Here is a 24,722-nt window from a genome sequence, read left to right on the forward strand (position 1 = left end):
GGACTGTTTTGTTAACTATATGACTCTTTGTTGGGCTATGCCCCAGGAAATGTTTCATGTTTAAAATTCTAATGAAAAAATGTCCGCAAATAAAAAAAAAAAGGTTCAGGGATAGGACCCTCCACTAGAACACTTCCAAAAGTGTTGTCTGTCCAAGACTGCCCTTTTCATAATGGTCAACCAGAACAGAGTCTTGGGAGAAAAACTAATTAAGAGCTGGATATTTTTTTGTAAATGATTTGCTGTTAAAAACCTTCCTTATTCCAGAGCAGGTTGAGAAAGAATTTTTCTTGTTTGGGTGACAGAACACGACACTAGGCATGCAATGCAGAACACAACACTAGGCATGCAATGCAGACATACTCAACAGTTGGACCAGCTGTACCTGGTGAAATGTAAGAAGGAATCACACTATAATTTACCTAATTATCTAGGTTTTCATGGGTCAAGGTTACTATAATGGCATAAGCATTTTTTATTTAAATAACTTTGTTTTTCAGAACGTCAATAGACGTACCAAAATGATACTGTAACCTGCAGAGAAGAATTTGTTTTATAAGGTGAGAGTAACAAGAATTTATTTATTTATTTATTTATTTATTTTATTTTAGCGATTTGTAGAGCGCCTGGTGACCCGGAGGCATCCCCGCGCTATAACATTTGTGGAGACCAGAGGAGAAAAAGAGGGGACTTTATTTTGGGAATGGATGGTAAAAAGATGTATAATACAGATAACTTTCCACTGTCCTATGAACTCAACCTCCTAGCCCAGCTAATAGGCCTTGCGAAAGTCATGAAATTCCGGTACTCTCTCTCTTTGGCCCTACAGGGGCCATTTGCCATCTTTAAAATGGTCTCTCTCTTCCGCCTCTCTTGTACAAACTACAAAAATCACTCTTTCACAGTGGATCGAATCTTCTTCACCAAATCAAATGCATTGATTAGAATGCTATTGTGGGGAGGGGGTCCACCTTGAATAGCCTTGTGGAAATGCTGTCAGCAGATCTTCGAGGAAGGGATAGCTACTCCTGATATTCTACTGTAAGATAGGGAAGCACACTTACTTATAGTGAACGAGTGGTGGTTGGAAGGATTGACATATGCACTAGAGAGGATGGGCAATGGGTCACTGGTAACTTCAACATTTTTGCAACAGTGGCGTAATTCCGCTGGCCCTGCCATCTACCACAAGAGCTGCCCTGGTGGTCTCTGCGGCGGCTATGAAATCCATGGGATTGGCAGGCTGAAGCTGGAAACGTCACTCACTCTGGAGTGGTAATAGACTTCCACAAGTCACAGCCCTTTGTGGTTCCTCTGCTTGGGATACCAGAGCTCTATCCATCTTGGGGAATGTGATGCACAACGGAGCTTTAAAGTCCTTTCAAAATCTACAAGTAGAATATCATGTGATATGCACCTCACACAGTTCTTCCGTTACCACCAGCTCCGCCATGCACTCCTACCGATTATACAGCTTGTGGAGATCATCTCTGAATACCCCCCACTTGAAGTGAAAATTCTCCTTACAAATATCAAGGATCATAAACTATCTGAGATTTACAAAATGCTTCTCCGAAACTTGCTGCATTTGATGGTGGGGGTGCGGGTTGCAAGGGAGGGAGAACTGGGACCGATGGATGACTAGGATTGGTGGGATGCGGTAGTAGCCCTTAGAGAGGCAGTAATAGCACCCCAATTTCGCCTGATACAGTTCAAGCTGCTTCACTGCTTATACCTCACTCATGGAGAATTCAGAATTTTCTTCCTCATTTCAGTGGACTTCATCTTCTCCCATGGTAGGTGGAGTAGTTCTATTTACATAGTCAGTGGTGATTGCGCAAGCTCTAAAAATGTTAGATTAGTCACTGTCAGCCACCTCAACTTCAAGCTTGTGGAAATTATAGTTGCGTCCGTGAGAGCAAACAAGGGTCTTTCATCTTCTGAAGCAGTTCAGTTACCTTTGCTTTGTCTCTTTGGTTAGAGAAAAAGCTGGTCAAAGATGCAAAAAAAAATTTTTTAGAGACTTAACTGGATCTGGTATAATGCTGTTGAGAATGTAATGGAGAGATGCCAGTAGGCATTGTTGTTGGAGAGAGAAGCCTTGCTGATTTTGCAGTGGAACCTTAGCTCCCCAAGGAGGATGAAGTAGAATGATTGTTTACCAGATGACAACTTACAGCATCTGCTGGTCCTCTCTCATATCTGTCTAAGCTTGCACAGGATTAGTATTGAGGTTCTTGGACAACGACCGCACTACAATAGAGAGAATAAAAGTTATGAACTTTTCATTCATGTACGCGCTTGTGCTGATTTATATTTGGCTATATTTTCAAGCATATCCCTGAATAGTAATATATTAAAAAATACTAGGATGTTTTGTGATGTTCGGATTTTTTGCGTTTCTTCGTTGGCTAGAGAGTACTGTAATTATACCAGTTGGGAAGACTATATTCTCCCATCTGGCATGGCAGTCCGAGCTTCCTAAGGCCCAATCCGGGTTTTTTTGTTGTTTTTTTAGCACAGAAGAAGTTGTAGAACTGCATGTCAACTGTAGTAGAGAAGGACGTAGATCATAATGGAAGCATAAGGGACAAAATGTTCACAAGGGGAGTGATAATCATTCTCAAAGACTCTAGTCTCCCCTACCACAAGATAAACTATGGGAACCAGGAGGAAAATAGGTCCTTGATTTTGTACAGAGTGTTCTGTTCATTAAAAGAGGATGATTCAGATAGATTGTTTGAGAACCAGATGCCTAGTTAGTTTCTCATTTTTGACTGCAGTTGAAGACCAGATTGTCCAATCGAAAGAGGAGTGACAGTGAACATTTAGTGGCATAACTTCAGTCTTATCTGTTTAAGGTGTAGCCAGAGGATTTTGCAAAAGTCTGAATCAAGGAGACCATTTTGGGGATATTTGTATGAGAATTTTCAGAGAAGATAAATAGGTTGTCAGCATAGCCAGCTGTTTTGAAAGTGAGGGCTTCAAAGTTGACACCTTTAATATTCGAGTTGTATCTAATCAAGACCAGTAGAGGGGTCTATAGCGAGGAGGAATAAGAGGGGAGATAGGGTGAATCCTTGGTGAGTGCCCGGGTGTAGGGAGAAGAAGGTAGAGCGCCCCCAGGTTGTTCCAATTCTAGTTTGGAATTCAGCATATAAAAGGATAATCATGGAGAAGTAGTCATCTACGTTATGTCTTTCCAAGGATGCCTCAAGAAATGACCAATGAACTTTATTGAATGCCTTTTCGTCATTTAACGAAATGGCCACAGAAGCTGGAGACTTAAGAGGCTTTTTTCATTATATATAACAAAACAGACATGTACTGTCACACGCTAGTCTGCCCTTAATAAATCGGGATGGATGAATCAGTTTAGGGATCAGAGTCTACCTGTTTAGCTCGTATTTTTGCATAGATTTTTGACTCCATATTCAGTAAGGAGATTGGTCTGTAATTTTTTATATCTAGGTGGTCCTTCCCCTCCTTGGGCAGGACTACTATAGTAGCCTTGGCTGCAGAGCCAGTAACTTTGGCCGAGGAGGTAAATGCTTGAATAGTTATTCCAGAGGCGACAACTGCTTTAGTGCTGGCCTTGTAGAAATTGATGGGAAGGCTGTCATGACCAGGGGCTTTACCCCCGGGACAAAATCAATTTACTTTATTTCTGTGGGATCAATTGGCTTATTGAGTGATAGTTTCTCCACAGCCTAGAGATTTCATGGGTGTGTTCTTAAGGAAGTTTGCACATGACCCTTTGGAGGCTACGATCTTAGGAGTATATAGAGAGGCATAGAATTTTTTTTAAGGTTTTAGAATGTCTGATATTTTAGTCATAGTAGCGTCTGGAGGATCGCTTATCCCTGTAACAATACAGTTATTGTGTTTAGAAGAAAATAAATAAACCAGGAGCATCCCTGTGGAAAGAGAGAGATAGTCGTATGAGACGAGGTTGGATCCCAAAGGCCATAGGGACATTCGCTCCGGCAGATTAGTAACTAATCATTTGGGAAAGCTGCCAAACAAACAAGACAGGAAAAGCAGTCTTGAGGACACATAGGTTCTTATGATTTACATACAAAGCCTGGAGGGTACAATATACACCTGTAGAAGAACCAGACCTACAACATTCTACTGGAAGCAGATAACCATGTGGCAATACAGGACAGAAGAGACATCCTGGAGACCAGGTGTCAGGAGAGCTGCCGTAAGAGTACTGAGCGACATCCAATGCTTATGCAAAATGTGGCAATCCATGGCAACACAAACTTAGAACAGTTGTATTAATGTTGCAACATTACCAAGACAGCAGTGCCCAAGATGGCCAGATACCTATATATCAAAACCTGGAAGGGTTAGAAATGAAGAACAGCAATTACATGCATCATAAAACATTAATAAAACCCCCAAAAATATAACACAAAATAGATATAGCTATAAATACATCAGGTTTACGAGGTGTTAAGTGACCACATTGTAAACTGCGTATTGTAGAGTGCAAACACAGCAATGGAAAGGCTACCCAGTGACTCTAGGAGAGAGACAAACCACAGATTCTAGAGCAGGTGGTGGGCGGTACCTTGCCACGGACACAAGGCATCAGGACCACAGGATCCAGGAGGATGAAAACAGTTGTTAGCTGAGCGCTGCATAGGTGGTCTCAAAGGAAAAATGTCAAGTGGCAGAGAAACTAAAAGAACCCGAAGTGTCAATTCCATCCATTTGAATGTCAGTTGTGTTGTCCAGGAAGATACAGATATCAGCTGGCTCATCGAAGATATGTGTTCGGCCTCTGAAGTATATTTTGAATCTTGAAGGGTCGCCAAATGAGTCAGCTACGCAACCTGCTAACTTTCTCGTATTGGAGAAGTAAGCGACGTGAGGTCGACCACCTATAGTGGAGCGAAGTCTCTGGGAGCCAGCCTAGCGTTTAAGCTGGTCAAATATTCGAGAATACGGCAGTTAGATGAGGAGACATAGGGAAGCTGCACCTAACCCTCCCTCCCAGAGGTAATGTGGCCAGTGATTAACAAGCACAAGTCACCATAAGCTGCAGACACCACCAGTGAAATGGGCAGTCAGAAAGGTTGTATCAGGTATTCCAGCACTGGCAGGTGGTTGGTGCAGGGAGCAGTGCAGGTAGGCTGAAGAGTGTCAAAGAAGCCAAGACAGCAATCGAAAGCCAGTCTTTAACAGCGAAGCGATGATGTCCTGTGGAGCATATGCTGCATATCCCCATGGGCTCCCAGATACAAAATGATGGTGTTGAGGGAGGTACCAAATAAAAGATAGATGAGTGGGTCTGTGGCCCACTTGAAGAATGGTAGCCAGGTTTGAAACAGAGTGTTGATTAAGCCTCTGAGCTGGGAAGGATGCAGCGAGTGAACAGGTCGGGGAGGAATGGAGAACTGCAATGAGAAGGAGAGGGTATCAGAAGGACCCGTGGATATCCGCTGCTCACCTGACCTCTACATTCTGCGATGTGATGTCCTCTTATGCAATGCCAGCATAGAGGGAGGATGGCTCACATGGGCGCTGCCATTTTGAAGGCCATCCACTGTTGAGATGGGAGCCTGAAAACGGGCTAGACAGTCCACCAGCCACTGCAAAGCATTGAAACAGGTTCTATGGGAACACCCAGGTCAATTCAAGTGGAAAAACGTCAGCATTTCAGGCGCCACAGGTGCCGGCGCAGCAGCTCTTCATAGAACTCAGGCTATAGCCACATTCCCACACAGCATCCAAACCACGCCCCTAGTTAACTTCACCGGTAGTGCGTTGAACCTCAAATTCACACCGTGCGAGGAAAAGGGGGTGGGTTATGATATCACTTAGTAGCACTAGCATGCTTAACGCTTTCTTTAATTATGCGATGTGGATCACAATACAATTTATTGTATCAACTGTTTTGGACTCATTTACAATTTGCATTGTATTAGGTTTATCTGCAATATGGAATTAATATGCAATTTTAAATGTGCTTTCCACTGGCCAAATGTGTCTGTTTTGAATGACTCCCCATGAGGATACCTGGCATTAGAGGAGTTGCAGCCCAGGTCCCCTCCTTCTCAGAAACAAAAACAATCTATTTTCTAATAATGCTTGTAAAGTGTGTTCAGATTAAATATTAGTGGCTTGAAAAGGCTGAAAGAATGCATCCAACAATAGAACTGGTAATCCAGTTAAACATTACATATTGATTCAGTTATGGCAATGTTGAAACCATCAGTAATTGAGAAACTATATTTCAAATTGAAGGACAAAAATTATTATTTTTTGTCCAAGAGCAGCTAACCCAGTTAACAATATAATTCATACTCCCACTACTGCTTAATAAATCAAACATTTTGTAGGAACAACTGAAATGTATTAAGTGTGTATTTATCCCAAGAGATTTTGAGAACCAGGTTTTGAGAGATTTCGGAGAGACAGTTTGATGGTTCAGATACAAAATAGGATTCGAGTATTTAGTAGCACAAACAGAAATGCCCTACAACTTTGCTCTTCTAAATCTGAGTAAATATTAGGTTCTGTGCAGAGTATACAGATTAAAAGGCTGATAGAGCCTAATTCGCCCAGGGTGCTCGACGGCTAGATGCAGGCGTGAGGGCCTCCATTGCAGCCACAGTGACTGAGAGCAGCCAGCTCCCATGGGGACTCCCCCCCCCCCCCGCAGCTCTACTCACAGGTGAGGCAGCACAAGGGTAGCATCAAGACACTAGCAGCAGGCTTAAGCCCAGCTTGTGGAAGTTGCCCAATAGGTCGGTGCTGTTTGTGGGCAGGTCTGCTTTACCAGTCGACAGGAAACTTGCAGGCTGACATACAACTGCCACTAAACCGCCACAGAAATCTTTACACCCTCAAACCCCTTGTTCTCCATGGGAGACCACAGCCCCACATTGTTACAGCGTCACAGGGTCCACTTCAACTTTCCGAAACACTTAGAGTGGTCAGGTGCAGCTTGTGAGCAGGGCACTGCACCTTATCAAGGGGGGGGCTCTCCACAGCAGACTCTGTGCTACCTACCGCGTACCTACAGTGCACCTTCAGGCTCTCTTATCACGAGGAAAAAAATCTCCTGGCTACCCTCAAAAATAAGTAAGGGACACCCCCGTCCAGTCCCACCCAAACTCAGTAACATCTTTCAGCTGGGGGGCCAGTGACGGCCTGGTAAAGCAACAGTCACAAAGAACGCAGCAGGAAACCTCTGGCCAGGCAACCAACAAAGCAAAACAACACTACCAGAGTGTGCTCGTGCCCCCCCCCTCACTGCTGGTGCCCTAAACCCAACATAAGGAAGTCCACAGGACTTAAAAAGGGGGTAAGAGGGTGTAGCGGCGCTGCGTCTTGGAACACAGCGATCAGGTGAACAGTTCTACTGCAGAACCCAGGAAGCCCAAGGCTGACCCCACGCATTATACAGCGAGCCAGTAGCAGCACTCTAGCGCAGCTGCGCATCCTGCGCGCTCATGACCCCCTCTCTGAGACAGCAATGTCGCTGGAGAACATAACAGCAGACAAGGGAGAGGAGATGCCAGGTGCCTTTGCGCAACTGCTCATGCACTAGATCTCAGCTCCACCCTGGAGGTCTGGGAAAGTCAGGAGGAAGGCTCCCTGCCACCTTAAGAAGGAAATGCGGCAGAAACAGCTCCTTAATCCAGGCAATGAAACACGGAAAATCAAATCAAAAATTACAAACGACGACCAGATGAGGACTCCCTAACCAACCACTTGGTCCAACAAGTAGAGGACAAGGCAAAACTGGTGGCATAAAGTAAAAGCTCAACCCCCCCCCCCCCCCCCACCACCAAACTGACTCAATGGGACACAGCCGAAAATCTACACAAAATTCAGTTTATTAAAGTATGCCAGCTCACAGCTCTTCTCCCCTACTGCCTTAACCGCCAATGGCTGCCACAAACATCATTGAAGTGGTTTCAGGTCACCCCTTCTGTCAATGACCCCTGCACCCAAGCTAAGAACTCCAAACAAACAGCAAAAGTCTACACAACTCAACAAGCATACACAAAACAGCGATAAGGGAAGCTGGAGTCCCCAAAATCATCATGAAGAAGGAGGAAACGATAACACCTCCAGCACGCAAGCATGCAGCCCAATAAAAACTCTCCTTGTCAAATGTGGCCCCGGAGCGGGGCTCTACACGCTCTCCTAGTGCAGGCCATAACTCCAGTAACCAACCAGGCGCATTAGGGGCACTACCCCTAGTAAACCACAAAGCAACAGAACAAGCAGAAGAAAGGACGGCGAGGCACTCTCCTACTTAACCCCACAATGGGCGGAAAATACTGCTGACCCACTCACAGCACTCTGAGCAACCATATCTGACCCCCCCGTCAATACAGTCTCCAAACGTCCCAAGACACCAGAGGCAGGAGGGGAATCAGCAACAATAAAGCACAAACAATGCCTGGGCAACCCTGCTGAACAACTATCCATGAAAGCACTACAGTACCAATCTAGCAAGGTGGACATACAATTTTCACTTCTCAATACCTTGGCCGTCTTTGTGGTTGGGAATCGATGACAAGCTTGGGGAATTAAATTCACAGATAAAACAGGTCCAGTCGGACACCACATCCACATACACTCAAACTACCCTTGTATCAACTTTGCTGAGAAACTGTCAATGCTGGATAACTTTATAACCGGTTTTAAACAACACCTATTGGTACAGAGGGGGCTCAACCCATTGGTGGGAAACCCCAGACCAAAACTCAACCAACTACAATGACCACATAAGCCCCTAGCCAACCGACAGAATTCCCAGTGGGAGCGCAAATCCAGCTCAACTGTCAGCAGTGATTTCAAAGGAAGCAGAGGCCTCAAACAGCGAGACACCGACACATGCAGCGATCGCCCCAGCACTACTCCGGATGTCACAACGTCGGATCCGCTGTTAAATACAGCTGCTTCTCACCCCAGCTCAATTGGGACTGAGAGTACAACAAAATGTTAAATACAGACAGAGAGAAAGGGACAGAACAAAAAAACTGTCAATCAAGAGAGTGTGTACCCCCTTTTTACCTCAATAGCAAGACCAAACGGAATGGATCATGAAACCCCCCTAGAAGAGGTGTAGTAGGAGGAGGTCCAGCAGGGAGAAGAGCAGCCCTCCTCCTCAACAAATCGACATTGGGAAGGGGGGGGGCAAACAGACGGCTACTACTAGCACCAGGCCTCCTGGCAAAAGCACACAAGACGCACGGCACGGCCACCCAACTGTGACATATAGCAGGCCAAGGATTATAGGGGAGCTGTCAATTGTAAACAACAAATCCCTAGGCAATACATGTTTTTATTTGCATTATATAACATAATAGCAATATAGTACTGAGTAAAGGCCAAGTGATCATTGATAAACAATGTAAAAAAGGCTTTTATTAATACAAGTCATCTATCTAAAAACGTGAAATACATCCTGCTTGTAATTTTACATGGCAAAACTTAACAGTACAAAGACGGACAAAATGATTCCTCCCATTTACATACGTCTCTCAGTGAACAACATGAATCAAACAATCGTTTTGTGTAGATTTCTTCGCAGATAGAATTGACAACCTCTTCCCTTGACACTTGAAACCGAACTATTTTGTCTGATGCCCGATGGAGCTACCTGGTTTAGCTATAGGGGAGATGGACCGTGGATTCCCTCCTTGGTCGTTACCTACCCAGTCGGCCTTTAGACAGACTTCCTCTCGTTTCTACGGTTGTCTCTCCCCTTATCCTCACTTTCTCTCCTCACCTACCCCCCACTTCTCTTCTCTCTCCTTTCTCTCCTCTCCTAATGTATTCCTGACTGTTCGTTGTAAGGTGTAATTGTTGATTTTTTTCTGTTATACTGTTAAATCACATTGTTGCATTTCCTTTCGCCCCTCCTGCAGTCTCCTCCCTCATCCTCCCCCTTTGTATGTCTCTCCCTCTCCCCTCTCTCAATGTATTGAAACTGAACTTTTCTGACGGATGCCTGATAGAGCTACCTGGTTTAGCTATAGGTGAGATGGGCCATGGATTCCCTCCTTGGCCTTCACCTTTCCATGTTGGGCTGTAGACAGACTTCTTTTCATCTCTCCGTACTGTCTCTTCCCTTATCCTCCCTTTCTCACCTCCCCTGCCACCTCCACTTCTCTCTCTCTCTCCTTTCCCCACTCTCCTAATTGGATTGCATATTTTTTTTTTTTGGGGGGGGGGGGGGGATTCTTTGTGTAATTTGTTGAACTTTTTCTGTTTCATGGTTGACTCTTATGTAAAGCGCTCTGATACCTCCGGGTCTAGCCAGCGCTATATAAAACTCTTTAAATAAATAAATGTAAATGTAAATGTAGGAGTCTTGTAAAGCGCACTGCTGTCCTGGGGCGTCGTGGCGCTGTAGACCGCTGGGGAACCCGTCCTGGCTATCCCTGTGAGATGGTCCCTACTGGGTATCTCCAAGGTGAAACCAGGCATCCCCGGCAAATGCGGGGGGCCGTTGTAGAGATGAGGCAAGCTAATGCCCAGAGTAGCCGAGTGTGATCCCTGGTTAGAGTAGGCACCGAGGCGAGAATTATCGAGTCCGCTGACCCTGGTCCACGATAAATAAATAAATAAATAAATAGAAATGATATGACAAAATTAATTAAATGCAAAAATATTTTTACATACAATCATAACAATGAAAATCATGAATGTCTGAATATCAAAAATCAATAACACGTGAAAAAACACAAAAAGAAAATAATAAAGTAACACGTCCAAATAGAAAGACAATGAAGTGGCTCTGATCATAGACAGATCCTGTTGTGTTGTTTCTACACAGGTTTTGGTAACTACAACGCCTTCACCAGGAAAGCCACCGATAGCATGTCAACTATGAAAATTTTGATGGTTCTGGATGAAAATTTACATGGGGGGGGGGTCAAAGGTTACAACAAGATCGACTGATGCGAGCTGATATGTTTTTTTAAGTATTTCTTAGATGATGTAGAAACTCATCCAGGATTGTAAACTCCACACTGCTTGATGGTAAGCTAAAGAGGCTAATCTATATGTCAACCAGTCTTGAAATGATTCATGTTAGAAACAATATCTTGAGCCGACACAATATTGTATTCTTAGTTGAATGTTGGTTGGTTGGCTCTCGATGTAGATGCAAAGGGGATGGCAAAACGAAGTTTCTGATTAGTCGGACACCCTTGCGTACAGACTTTGGATGACGTAACAATGTCCCCTTGGTCGTGTCCGTCAGGAAATATGGCGAGGGGAGCGGTCAACGGGATCACTGGACGGCTTCCCAGCTCTACCCATCTACAGATGTACTGGCTCACTGCACAGTCAAACACCTACGACAATTAGCAAATCAAGCACGGAAGGGACACTGTTAATAGGGTCCTAAGATGACTCTACCCCGCCCGTCCCCCACCCACTCCTCCAGACTCCCTAAGGACAACCAAACAATCACACATGCTCAAGGAGCTCTGCAACTGAGTCAGCTACCCGTAGAACTGTCACAGGATGCGACAGCCTGTAGCACATGGGTGCTAAGCTGAGCTAGCCCAGGAGCTCCTCCGGAGCCATTGCGTATGGCGTAAACTCACAAGAGGTCGCAACATTTCCACACCAAGTACATAGGGACGGAGAACTTCACCAGGGCACTGCCCAGGACCACAGAGACAGCACTACAGCACTTAACTTTACCCTGGAATATATTTGCAGAGCGCGCCACAAGATCTTAAACAGAGGCAATATTCTCCTATTACTATCAGAAATCCCAGCTTTAGCTCAAATGACCTTGTAGAAATTCAGTTTGAACTCTCTGAAGAATTCTCAGACAGAGAAGCCAAAAAGACGACAATCAACCTGGCAGAGACGTTTTACTTAAGAGCCTAACTTCAGAAAGTGGGGAATAATGATCGCACCACGATATGAGCCAGGGTACCCCCAACCTAGTCTTCCATCTGGCTGTGGAAGAGGACCAACACGGGTACAGAAGAAGACCACCTCAGTGCTTAAGGGTGCAAGAGGTTCATGACCAGAGAAGATAAAAAAAATTAGTGACCATCGCAGAGTAGGTCGTTTTGAAATGAAGCAATCTGTTCTCATAATGCCGCTTCCGATGACAATAATCAACTGATTTCCTGTGACAATGTGACCTTGCTCGGCCCAGGAGGAACAAGGCGAAAGGAACTCTGGGTTGTTTCAAATCTGCTCCTAGAACATAAATGGTCTCACCACAAAGCTAACCAAACCTACCTAAGTACCTGAAGTCATCATCCTCCTGCAAGCAACCTGGCTTGCCGAACCGGCCCACATTCAGGGTTACTCGAACTTCTCCACTCCAGCTGTAAAACAGGCAAAATATGGTCATCTCTCTAGTGGCCTAGCAACCTACATCTCAAAATAAAACATATCTCAGGCAACAGTCCTGGAGACCAAAACCCCTGGTATGAGTGCAAAAAAAATGCACCATACCAATCACCAATACAGCAGTTGACCAAATTGTCATTAACACTTACATCCATCCATGGCGCAAGTCAACAGACTGCAGGAAATTAGAGAAGGAACATACAAGGATCACAGAAAAGGACATCTCGACTTACCTAGTCATCTCCAGGGATTTTAACCTGTACCTGCTAGGTACATCCACCAGCAACCTCGCTGTTGCCCAAACTACATTATGGGAGATTCACCCCGCAAAGGGGAAAGAATTTTGGGTCACAAACAAAAATCGGAAGTCACTTGCTTGATGACTGTATACTCTTGTGCTTCAGAGGACTGAACAGCAGATTCGCAGATAACACCCTAACAGCAGCTACATTTCACTTGGCACAAAAATACAGCAAATAAGCTGCTGCAAACCCTGCGGAAAAGACAGACTGTTCTGGCAGCACAAGATTCAGATTAAGAACTGAAATAGGCCTTAAAAGAGCACAAGATGACGATCCTTGGCCCAAGCTGCACATGGACTCAAAACACAATGTAAGTGCAAGATTTTAGGCTTCAGTCAACCGCCTCCACAGTCCAAGTTATGAAGGCATTGACTAACAACTCTCAAGTGAAACGTGCACTCTTTTTACAAGATCATTTTAAATTACCCAAAATCAGACAGCCTCCAGCAGGAACATCGAGAAACCAGAGCCTCAACACCAACCAAAACTTCGAATAAGGTGGACATAGATAACAGCACAAAGCAGATAGCCAAAGGGCGGAGACCAGGCACGCTGAGCCCCAATGTGATGACCCACAGTATTAAAACGCGACCCAACGCTCTGGGAAGAAACTCTAGCACCGGTTTTCACTCTGATACGGAATACCGGTATCCCACCAGCCTCATGACAGGGTTTGGTTATACCACCAATCTTCAAGGGTGGCAACAGATCATCTCCAGCCAATTACCACCTAATTGTCCTGATTGACAAGGAGGGTGAGTATTTTGCTTGGACGTTCCTCGAGGATCCAGTACCTCCATCATCCCACTCAACCAGACCAGATTCTCAAAAACATAAGATACAACAACAAATATAGTTAAAATCTCACTCCTAATGGATGCCGCCCATGGTTTCAAATCACCATTATATCTCTGCTTCTTTGACTTCAAAGCTGCCATCGATAATGTTGACCGGGTAACCCTTAAAAACCCAAAGAAATAAATGGCTGGACCTTCCCTAACACCCCATTCCTGAAGTAGCATGAGCAGAACTCATATCGACAATCTCGTATGGGAGCGAACAGCTTAGAAGCATGGATCTCAGAATTCTGGACAAAGTAATGGTGCGAGCTTACGGGATCATCTTTTCACTTCACAAATCACATCTCCAGCGCGGAAACCCCTGGAATTTGATCTACTAAAACTGACGCTGGCCTGGTAAGGAACATATTTAATATGCTGGAACAAGAGATGGAAAGCGGAACCAAATACATTGAATCATCTGCTATGGAAGGACCTACAAGAACACAAACTGTTACCGGTAAGGGCCCAGCTAAAGGAATCACTGAAAAGCACAGAACTCACACAGCTCTGGGACACCTCAACCACTCACCAGGTATCAAAGATGATCGTCTGGGAGGCCCTAAAAATGTGTTCCATTACTGAGGACAAGGCCTAACTAGCAAAAAGAACCCATGGATGGATGACATTAAACAACCACAAGAGCCTTGTGCCACAGCAATACTTCACCGTGGGATAGCGATCTTTAATCAAGGTGCAGTTCTTAAAATACCGACTAGGTCTGTTTGCCGCAAAGGCCCAACTACCACCCTGGCTACAAGAACGACACATGGATACTGGTCACCCACTTAGTCTGTTCCTGCAAAGAGATACAGGGAAAAAGGAGACCGTTTTCGAAAACGCCCTTTAGTCAAAGAGGAATACGCACTAAAAGGCAAGCCATATTGTCCTGCTTTAATCCAGTAGACCTCCAGATAAACTGCAGTCTTGTTAAATGTCTGCAGAAGGTAGGAAAAAAAAGATGCCCAACAGCACTCCTTCATGGCCTGACAAGGCAAAACAGCCCACTGGTGGTAGTCCTGCCCATTAACTTTGATCTCAAGAGGGAAAATAAAAACGACAGCACTGCCTTGCACTTCTTGCACCCGCACTTTATTTTGTGTTATCCTATCCTACTTACGTTTTAAGGCCCACAACCAAGTCAAAGTATAGGCACAGCCAACAAGATGGGGCACCCCCAACCGCAGAACCACTAATCTACGGCCAAACCTGTTCTAAACAAGCATTTGCAATGCAATAGGTCTCGCATTATTAAAGTTAGAGCTATTGGCATTGTAAATGGCAATGCCTTTTATTTATGTTTTTGCTTTTAAAACATAAATAAAAGGCATTGTCATTTTCAATGCTAATAGCTTAAACTTTCGCAAAAGTGAGACCTATTGCATTGCAAATGCTTGTTTAAAGGACGCCCCAGACACTTCTTCCCCAACCTACCAACCTTCAGCGATAGGACAAAACTGCAAGCTTATCTTAGCAAGTCCATACTTGAATACAGCGTGCTTGGAAGAGCAGCACATGCGCTGCTTAGGATCGAACTAAAAACATTTTTGTTTTAATAGCATTATACAATATGCTCGGGTATACAGGAAAGAGCTGGCAGTGTTGGATAGTTGTCAGGGGCTATTTATTCGTTTTTGTGTTAAGCGCTACACATTTAGCAAGTCCATACCTGAATACAGCGTGCTTCGAAGAGCAGCACATGCGCTGCTCAGGATTGACCAAAAAAGTCTGTTTTAATAGCATTATACAATATGCTCGGGTATACAGGAAAGAGCTGGCAGTGTTGGATAGTTGTCAGGGGCTATTCATTTGTTTTTGTGTTAAGCGCTACACATGTAACATTGTTTAATGTAATTGATACCTAGTGTTAATTTGTCCTTTTTTTCCAGTGACTTTGTGTGCATGCGTGCGTGTGCGTGCATATATGTATGTGTGTGTGCGTGTGCTTATGTGTTTGCGTTTGTTTTTGTATGTACGTATGTGTGTGTATGTATGTGTGTATGTATGTATGTGTGTATGTATGTATGTATGTATGTGTGTGTGTGTGTGTGTGTGTGTGTTTCTCTGCAGATTATAGGTTCACATCTCTGCTGGGCAGCCTCTGCCTTTCATCCTTTGGTGTCATTCTCCCTCTGACACGTCATTGGTTTCACACGAGTCTCACTGTGGTGAGTGCGCTGCAGGAGAGTATCAGGGGTACTGGGTCTCTGGATGACAGTTTGTGTGGAATAATCTTTTTACTAGAAAAGTGCTTTAGACCGATGACCCCAGAGCCTGCTCCCTTCCAGTGTGTGGTGAGATTTTTAGGATGTGGGGGCTCTGAAGCGACAAGTTTTATAGCGCTTGGGAGCGCTGTATTCACCTGCCTAGCGCCATAGCTGCCAAGGTTTCAGATTGCTATGTGTGACATATTCATAATTTCAGTGTAATTATGAGTGACATTTTAATGACTGAGTGACACTAGCTCTGTCCCCACTGACTAGTGTCACCCGACTATCACCAGCGCGGCCCAAACATAGCTGCCAAGTTTTTAGTACACACGAGTAACATTTCTATGTTTTCAAGACAGGTATAAGTGATGTTCACATATCCTGTGCAACACCTTTAGTGATACCTTATAAAGAGCAGTGGTTTAAGAAAATGTATGGTACAAAACGAAAAAACATTTTTTTAGTAAGTGCAGTGTGGTACCTGGATTAAATACACCACTCACACCTGACGTGATTTGTGAAGTTGCCCTGACCCTTTCCAACCATACCATACCATACCTTCCTGTAAAATCTTTTAGTAGCATCTAATAAAATTCAGCTGGTAATCTATGGCGGCGCTGCAATGAAAAACAAACATGCCGCCCGGCGAAGTGTGTGACACTGGTGGTTAACACCGACAAACAGAGTGGTAAGTGGCTGAAACTACTGTCTACTTACAGTGATGGTTTTCACCCAGAAGCGTGATTGGCACGTCGGTGACTCGCACTGCAATTGGGCTGCTGGGTGCTCATGCCACGAGTGAGCTACCCCTACGGCAGACTTCTGTCCAGGCTGCTGCTGCTGTCCTCACCGAGTCCTGGCAGCCGGCGCTGTAAACCGACAGTGACGCCGGTCAGTCATGGCTTTCCATTAACCCGTCCACTGCACTTATTCCCTCTGCCGGCTCGGAAATTCTAACTGAAGAATGAATGCTGCGGCGGCCTGATTATAATGGCCTACAGCACTGAGCAGTGTGTGGCCGGGCCATCACGTGCGAGCAAAAGCGCCACTGCCCCATAATTTGCGGCCGCCTTGGCGCCTTAAGTAATTAAATTCTGGAGGGAGCCTACCCCTCGTGTGTCCCCACGCATCACCGCCGCAGCCCGGTACAAACCGAACATCGCCGCCGGCCTGCGACCAGGAAGTCAGGCAGGCCGGGCGCGACAACCGGAAACAGGAAGTAGGAGGGCGGGAGCCTACCCCGCCTCCCACGGAAGAGCTGCGGCTGTTTTGAGCACCGGAGCAGGCAGGAGCCTACCCTGCGCCCCGGTGCCGAAGGAGGGAGGAAGAGACCTGCTGCCGGGCCCTACAGCTGCCGATGAGAGGAGAGCTGCCGCACGAAGGAAGCCGGTGAGTGGGGCTTCGCCTTGTTGCTGAGCTGCGAGGGCGGGGGGCATGTGTGTGTGCTCGCGTGCGGCGGCGGGGGGCTGTGTGTGAGCGTGCATGTATGTGTCTTGGAGTCTGTGTGTATGCGTGTGTGTGTGACTGTGGGGGGGGAGGGGGTGTGTGTGAGCGAGTGTCTGTGTGTATATGCGCGCGCATGTGCACGGTGCGGGACGGAACGTGCGCGTTTGCGCACCCAAATCTGGAGAGGATATACATGCTGAATGGGTAGTGGATTACTGGCTGTTGCACAAATACATAAAAATGCCTGTTTAAGAATATAATTAAAAGACAAATTAACGTTTACATAAAAGAACATTGCCAAAACATTAGGCCATTTTATTTTAAAAAATACACCTTTGTGTCTTGTTTTACCCCTGTTTAAAACTGTAGCAGATAGGTAACAATTTACTGTACTGCACAGGTTAAAAGTAGGGATTGCTAATCAATCACAATGCCAATAAGACTCACCAATAGGAGATCTACTGGGTTTACTGTACTGCACAGGTTAAAAGCAGGGATTGCTTATCAATCACAAGCATTGGCAATGCCAATAAGTCTCACCAAAGGAGATCTACTGGCTTTGTCAATGGGGTGGGGTTGGTGCACGAAGATCACCTGAGTGATGGTTGGCAGTAGTGGGCTCTCAGTGGAGGCAGTGAAGAACTCATGATGACGAAGGCAGGGCAGCAGGAAACAGAGCAGGGCTTTGAGAGAAATAGACAGGGAAGGTCTCAGAGGAAGGCATGCAATGAAGGTCGCCACGAAGAGCACTGGTGCAGCGAGGTTGGCAGCGGAACCCCGTCCTCCCATGTAGCCTTCATGGTCGGGCAGGGCACTGAGGAGAGTATGTAAGGAAGGTTGCAACGAAGGACGCCAGTGCAGCAAGGATAACAGCGGAGCCCCGTACTGCTGTGCAGTCTTCCTAGTTGGGCAGTGTGCTGAGGTCTGTGAGTGGCTCGTTTGCCTCAGACAGAGAGGTGAAGCTGCAGTCAGGGCAGAGGGAGGAAACACCAAAAGTGCCAGACATGTTAAAAGACAAACTTAGGGCAAGATACAGCACAACCTACACACCCCGCAGAGCTCAGAAGCCCCCTCCTCATACAGCACAACCATCACACCCCGCACAGCTCAGAAGCCCCCTCCTCATACAGCAGAACCTTCACACCCCGCACAGCTCAGAAGCCCCCTCCTCATACAGCACAACCTTCACACCCCGCACAGCTCAGAAGCCCCCTCCTCATACAGCACAACCTTCACACCCCGCACAGCTCAGAAGCCCCCTCCTCGTGCAGCACACTGCTAAGGGGCACAACCGTCCTGCCCTGCACAGCTCAGACGCCCGCTCCTCGCAGAACTCCGAGCTCTTGGACGCCCTCTTCGTGCACCGCACAACAAGAGCGCCCCATCCTCAGCCGCACACAGCCTAGTACAGCACCCCCCATGGAGCAGCGCTACTCTCTGTAGAGCAGCCTCACACAGCACCCTGCCGCGCAGTGTGCATCAATGAGGGCGGACGCACTCTCCCTTACTCAGTCAGTTGTATGCAGCGGACAGCAGAGGCTCGCGTGTGACTTGAGAGAGCGCACACACACGGGAGCATGCTCCTCACGTGCACACACGTACAAACAGGAGCATCCGTCCTCGTGCACCCTTCGTACACACTCTCCACCCCCTCTTTGACAGCTGAGGGCTGCACCATCCTTTCCACACAGCACGCAGCTACCAATCACTGCAGCGCACTCGGACCGGCCCCCCTCGTCCACCAGACCCCGAGCCACGGGAGGCCAGGGTGCCGGGGGCTCTCCCGCCACCATCGCCCACGGGCTCCGCACACCCACCATCCGGCCCTCTTACCTCCAGCCGCCCGCTGCAGTGCACAAGATTCCCGCGTCTGACCCTTCTCGGTCCCTCCAGTCCACACCGTGTTCCCTCCGCCTCTCAATCCGTTTAACACATATTCCGAGATGGATGGCAGATTGGTCCAGTGCCAGGGATCCGGTGCTCTCTCAACGGTGCGTGAGGAGATCTCTCCAAGCCCAGGCTGTCTGCAGAAGCCTCGGTGGCCGGGGAGCGCAGGTCAATAAGCCGCATGCGGGAAAACTCTCTCATCAACGTATACACGGAAACGTAGTTTAGGTTATTTTAACATTTTCTTTTGTGTTTTACACTGAAGACGTAAACTATTGACAAACAAGAGGGTTCGCTATGAAGAAAGATCATCTAGATGTGCAGAAGTTAAAAACATAAATAAAACCAGTTTCGTATGGGCCAGGTGCGAGGAGGCGCAGAGCTGCTTTGGCTGGAGCGTCTGGTCACTGCGCATGCGCGTTAGAGCCAGTTCCTTTGGGCGGGACTTCCGGCTTCGGAAGTCCAGCGCACACGCCCACGGAGTGCCTGAGAGCGGGGCTCCCATGCCCGAGGGAGAACCCCGGCTACAGAAGTCCCGAATGGCGGTAAGTGGGGCTTAGTTCTAGGGGGGAGGGGGGTGCGCTTGTGTATGTGTGCGGCGGTGGCGGCGGTAGTGGTGGTGGCGGGGGGGTCTCTGTATGTGTGCGTGCGTGTAGGTGCGCTGGTGTGTGTGGGGGGTCTCTGTGTGTGCGTGTAGGTGCGCTAGTGTGTGTGTAGGTGCGGCGGCGACGGGGGGGGGGGGTGTGTGTGTGCCTGTGTATGCGTGTGGCTGTGATGTGCACATGCGTGAGTGTGGGTGCGCGTGCACGCAGTCAAATCCAGCACAAGAGAAGCGCGTGGCACCCTCTTGTCCTTCCTTCCCCCGAGACAGGCAACTATAAGTCTCCAGCCTGGACGCATCCTTCGGATGCTAATTCCAGGCGAGATCTAAAAAGGACAACAGTCGGCGGGCCCCCTTTTTTTGCACTTTAACAAACACAATCATCCAGAACTAAAACATAGTGTCGGCCATAATATTCCACCCTGGAGAGCAGACAGAACTGGCTGAAACTAAAAATGTAGATATGTTTGCGCATGTGCCCTTAAAATCGCGGACAACTACTTTTATTGTGTTTTTATTGGATGTAACCAGTATTTTAAAAATTCTGATTTATTGCAACTTCACTCACGAGGGCATAGACCGACCTACAATTTAAACATATTTTACTCCTGCACATGTGTGTTCTTAAACTAGAGAATAATACCTACTGTTGCTGTATATTTATGGATCATGTAATTTGTATTTTAAAATAACCGTTTTATTGCAATGGTTTTAAGTAACCACATGATTTACCAATACACTTAAACGCTGGCTTAAATACATTAAGGAGTTGTTTCAAAGTATTGTGAGGGTTGAGTTATGTCTAAAGACAATCAGAAGTGGGTGAAGGAACACTTTTTTTAAAGTAAGGCTGTTGGACAGGGAACAGTTGGAACGGTCAAACAGTAGGGGCGGTACAAATTCGAGGGAAGCAGGATGTGGCGGACGTGACCCACACATGTTGCCATCCGTGTCACCCGATTCATCGATGCCCTGCACAAGAGACGCTCTGGAAAGGAATGGCTGCGGTTTCTCAACGCTCCGATAACTGATTCCTGAAACTGTGTTTATGAGCAAGTAAACCAAAGAGAACACCAAAGAGGACCTGGTGAGGGCATGCAGGGGTCTAATGTGCCTGAAAGTCTATAAGGCGATTAAGGCGAACGAGCAGCGAAGTTGGTGAGAGCTGCGGGAGCAGCAAGAACGGCGAAAGCGGGACCTGTGAGAAAGAGACGGAGCGAATAAGGATCCGCTGAGATGTGAAAGGGAGAGGCATGGCAGCTGCAGTTGCAGGGGCAGTTGCAAGTTGTGGTAATTCAGCGAACGCACCAGTACGCCTTACTTTTTGAAGGTTCCTGCTGTCCTACCCGCCTTCCCCAGAGGCGCCAACGCCCGAAGCGCCAAAACACCAAACACACATCAAAAACGCCCTCAAGACGTTTGTGACGGCTGTACTCTCCAGCCTGTCCATCTGTACGCTTATGCTGCGCAGCGATTAAAGAATAAATTGGCACGAGCCTGCTGCCTGCAACTGTAGGAGTATTGCGTGCTGAAAGGCTCTTACCCGCCGATTTAGAAAGACTCAATACGATTTTTTTAAAAATAAATTATAAAAAGACTGGTCCCCATCTCCTGCGTTGTAAAATAAAAGAAGGAAAGACTGCACTACATCTCCACTGCTCATTGCTTGCCCTGCCTTCATGCAGCTTTAAGGAAAGCCTGCTGTGCACAGTCTTTATTTCCGCACACACGGTCTTCATTTCTGTACGTTCTTGGCTTTTTAGAAGGGTAGTTGAGTTTTTTGGATCAGTGAGTATACCACTTACAGCATCATTTGATAGTGGTAGGGGCTGGGGAGCATAACAGGCGGTGACGAGGGAAAGAGTGGAGCGGAGCGAAAGAGACGAGGCGGTGAAAAATCTTCCAACCTTGTTTTTTTTTTTTAATCACATTTACCCTTACCCTGTGCACTGGAGGATATATTCCGGATATATTGCGTTCCTTTTTTTGGCGCTTGTCTGCCTCTTGAGTAACGCTATTCTCTCGACCGGTCTGTTCTACTTGGTCCCTCAGTTCCCCCTGTGGGAGCTGGTGTTAACATCAGTAGCATCAGCAGCAAACTCCTGTGAAGAAAGAAGGGGGGAAGTAAGGAAAATAGGAAAAGGAAAAGACGTGGAAATGCATGGTAAACAGAACAAAGCAGGTATGGGGAAAAGAAGCCCTAGAGTGGTCAGGGCAAACAGCGCAAACTCCTTCACCTGCCCCCAGAGGAATGCGGAGGGGGCAAAGAAATGCTCAGCAGAGAATGGAGCTAAGAGCAAAGGATCTGGCTGAAAGATAAACAGTCTGAGCAGAATACGGTTAACGAACCCTCAGATTAGGATGAAAATCCATTTGAACACTCAGCAGACCTAAGTGCCCTAAGTGCTCTAGCTACAGGTGGAGACTGCGGAGTAGGTGATGGAGCTAATAGGGTAGATGATAACCTGGCCAGACCCAAGCAATATCCTCTCTTTAGTAAGCATCTATCCGCACAGAGCAAGTAAAAAAAAACCGCTACACTCTAGCACTGAGAGCCCAAGACTCGATTCCCAATTAGACCACCCAGACCAGCAGACACTACAAAGACCATCCACTCCAGCCTGCTCTGCTTGTTCAGGTAACCCATCTACAGCCTTATTCGGATTCGCACCCTGAGTCAGTCTCTCTGGAAACGACCTTTACTAACCCCCTTCTATTCAAGAAGATCAAACATTTCCACAATCGACCCAAGGGGCAATAAGCGATATTCAATCCAGGACAGAAGCGCCAGTGTCTGAGTCTTCTTCCGAATCAGATTTATTCTTACCAATTGCAGGCGAGGAACCTAAAGGAAATGCTTTGATAAAAACATGCGTACAATCATCCTACAAGAATTAAGAGACTTTAAAGCATCCCAAGCAGTCGAAATCTTACAGGTGCACGAGAGACCGTCTAAGCTTGAGGCAAACTTATTTAATATCCCGAAAAAGATTATAGAATCTCAGACCTATAAGACAATATCGCAGCTATGCAAAAAGATCTCCATGCTTTTAATAAAACCAAACACCAGATGGAACTGAAACTTCAGGATCTTGAAAACTATAAGAGACGATATAATCTGCGTTTGGTAGGAATTCCGGAAGGCATGGAAAATACCGATATGGTAAAGTGGTATCAGCAGTGCTTAATTTGTAAAATATGAAGTGCAGGTGCTCAAATTTTTTTTAAGTGGCCACACCCACTTCCCGTGGCCCCACCCTCTTCTAGTAGTGGCTCCACCCACTTACTCTAGTTACGTCACCCACATCCTCAACTGGTACTGCTGACTCTCAAGTACTAGAATACTAGCACATGGTGGCAAAGGTTAATTTAGTCTACCTTGGACAGTTGCAATATGGGAGCTTCCATGCAAGATGGTGGCTGAAGGGAAGCAGCATGACAGTAGCAAGTATTGGGTGTTCTACAGTCCCTATCCCAAAAGGAATGTAAGAGAGCCAATGTTGAAAAGGAGATGTATTTTTACTTTTTTAGGTCAGGATTGCATGCCATCCCCACTTGGAAGGTCTATCTCCCTTGTTTCACAGAATGTCAGCACTTCATGTGGATCTCCGTTGAGCAGCTCGCTGCTCAATAAACACTATGGTTCCCCATGGGTTCGCACCTCAATTTAAGACCATTCTAGTCAGCTGGTCTTTTGTCCTATATGACGTGGAAAGCCAAGTATGTTGCAGTTAACTGAATGAAGTCAAGTGGAGTATTGGTGTTCTCAGCTTTGTGGGCGGCAAGCGGCCAATGATTGCAAGCATGAGCAGGGTTCAACAAATCAACATGCACATCTGAATTGCTTAGAAAATGACATAGATGGAAGAACCAAAAAATAATTAAATACAGAAAGTATTCGATTAACAAAAAGTGTGCGTCCACGCGCTAGAGACGGAGGAGGAAGGAAGTGGAAAGTGATTGAACAAGAACATTAGAAAAAGCAATGAGAGCAGTGCAAATCCAAATTCAAATAATTAAACATATGCCGTTTAGTTTGACTATTAGTGTTATTATCAGTCTATAATATAGCTTTAAAAATGTGACATTGCACTTAGTAACATTGTGCTTGGAGGACCTGAGCTCCCTTTCCTCCCTTCTTGTGTGAGGCACTCCCTTTTCACCTTTTCACAGCGTCTTTCAGTCATCATTTTAAAAGACATCCAGGAAAACATTGTGGCTAGGCCTCCAGATTCAAAATAGTGCAAACCACCTTCCAAAGCATATGTGTTGGGGGAGGCAGCCTTAGAGCACGTTGTTCGGAGCTTTGCATGTGTTCAATGCATGAAGCTGCTGTTCACTGGTCTGCGAGAGATGCACGTACCTGAGAGCATTTTGCATGTGGATAAGAGATGATGATGTGTTTTAGCGACTGTAGCTCAGAGCTTTGACCAGGAACACGCACAGTGCAGGCCTGTGGTGGTTTCACGCTCCTGCTTCATAGTGCAGACATGCTCTGCTTCCTGCAGCTACCGGTGTGACACACACCTCCTGCAGAGCAACAAAATAAACTCATCCGGACCACATGCCTGACGGCGCTGATGCTGTCGGTCTGGTCAGCTCCCCAGGGCGGAACACCTCTCACAGACACAGTAACTCCTAGTCACAGCCTCGCCCACCGACCCCCCACTCCTGGGCGCGCGAAAGTGATATGTGATGCAGTTTGCCGCAGTGCTTAATTTGTAAAACAGTAAGTGCTGGTGCACAAAGTTTTGCTCTAATCCTGTAGGTGGATGTATGAAAATTGGGGATGCCGCATAGCAATGTTACGTATTCTTGATTACACATCATGCCTATTTCATCCAACACTGGTCACCCCTTTCCCTTAACTCATGCATGTTCTTTTTTTGTTACTGCTTTCTTTTTAAGTCACTGTTTTTTCATGTTTCTCTTCCACTTTCTTTCCTCTTTTTATGTTTTTATCTCTCTGCTTTGGGTGAAAGTCTGATTAAGAAAAATTGTTAACAGTCCCAAAAAATAGGTGCTGGTGGGCCCCACCTGCATCAGCCAGTTCAAATCAAGCGCTGAGACAGCATAT

The 24,722-nt window shown here is 46.4% G+C and overlaps 1 protein-coding gene across 7 annotated transcripts in view; it reads right to left on the reverse strand.

The window, feature by feature from the left end:
- Positions 1-24,722, reverse strand: part of MSANTD3 (Myb/SANT DNA binding domain containing 3) — a 265,161-nt gene that overhangs the window by 215,726 nt on the left and 24,713 nt on the right. For 2 of the 7 annotated variants that reach the window (XM_078687702.1, XM_078687696.1), the window contains exon 2: positions 21,587-21,747. The exons of the other annotated variants lie outside the window; for them this stretch is intronic. The gene's annotated coding sequence lies outside the window, so the exon portion shown is untranslated. The remainder of the gene's footprint in view (positions 1-21,586; positions 21,748-24,722) is intronic. 7 annotated transcript variants of the gene reach the window in all.

Source organism: Lissotriton helveticus, chromosome 4_1, assembly GCF_964261635.1.
Source record: "Lissotriton helveticus chromosome 4_1, aLisHel1.1, whole genome shotgun sequence".
NCBI classification, from domain to species: domain Eukaryota; kingdom Metazoa; phylum Chordata; class Amphibia; order Caudata; family Salamandridae; genus Lissotriton; species Lissotriton helveticus.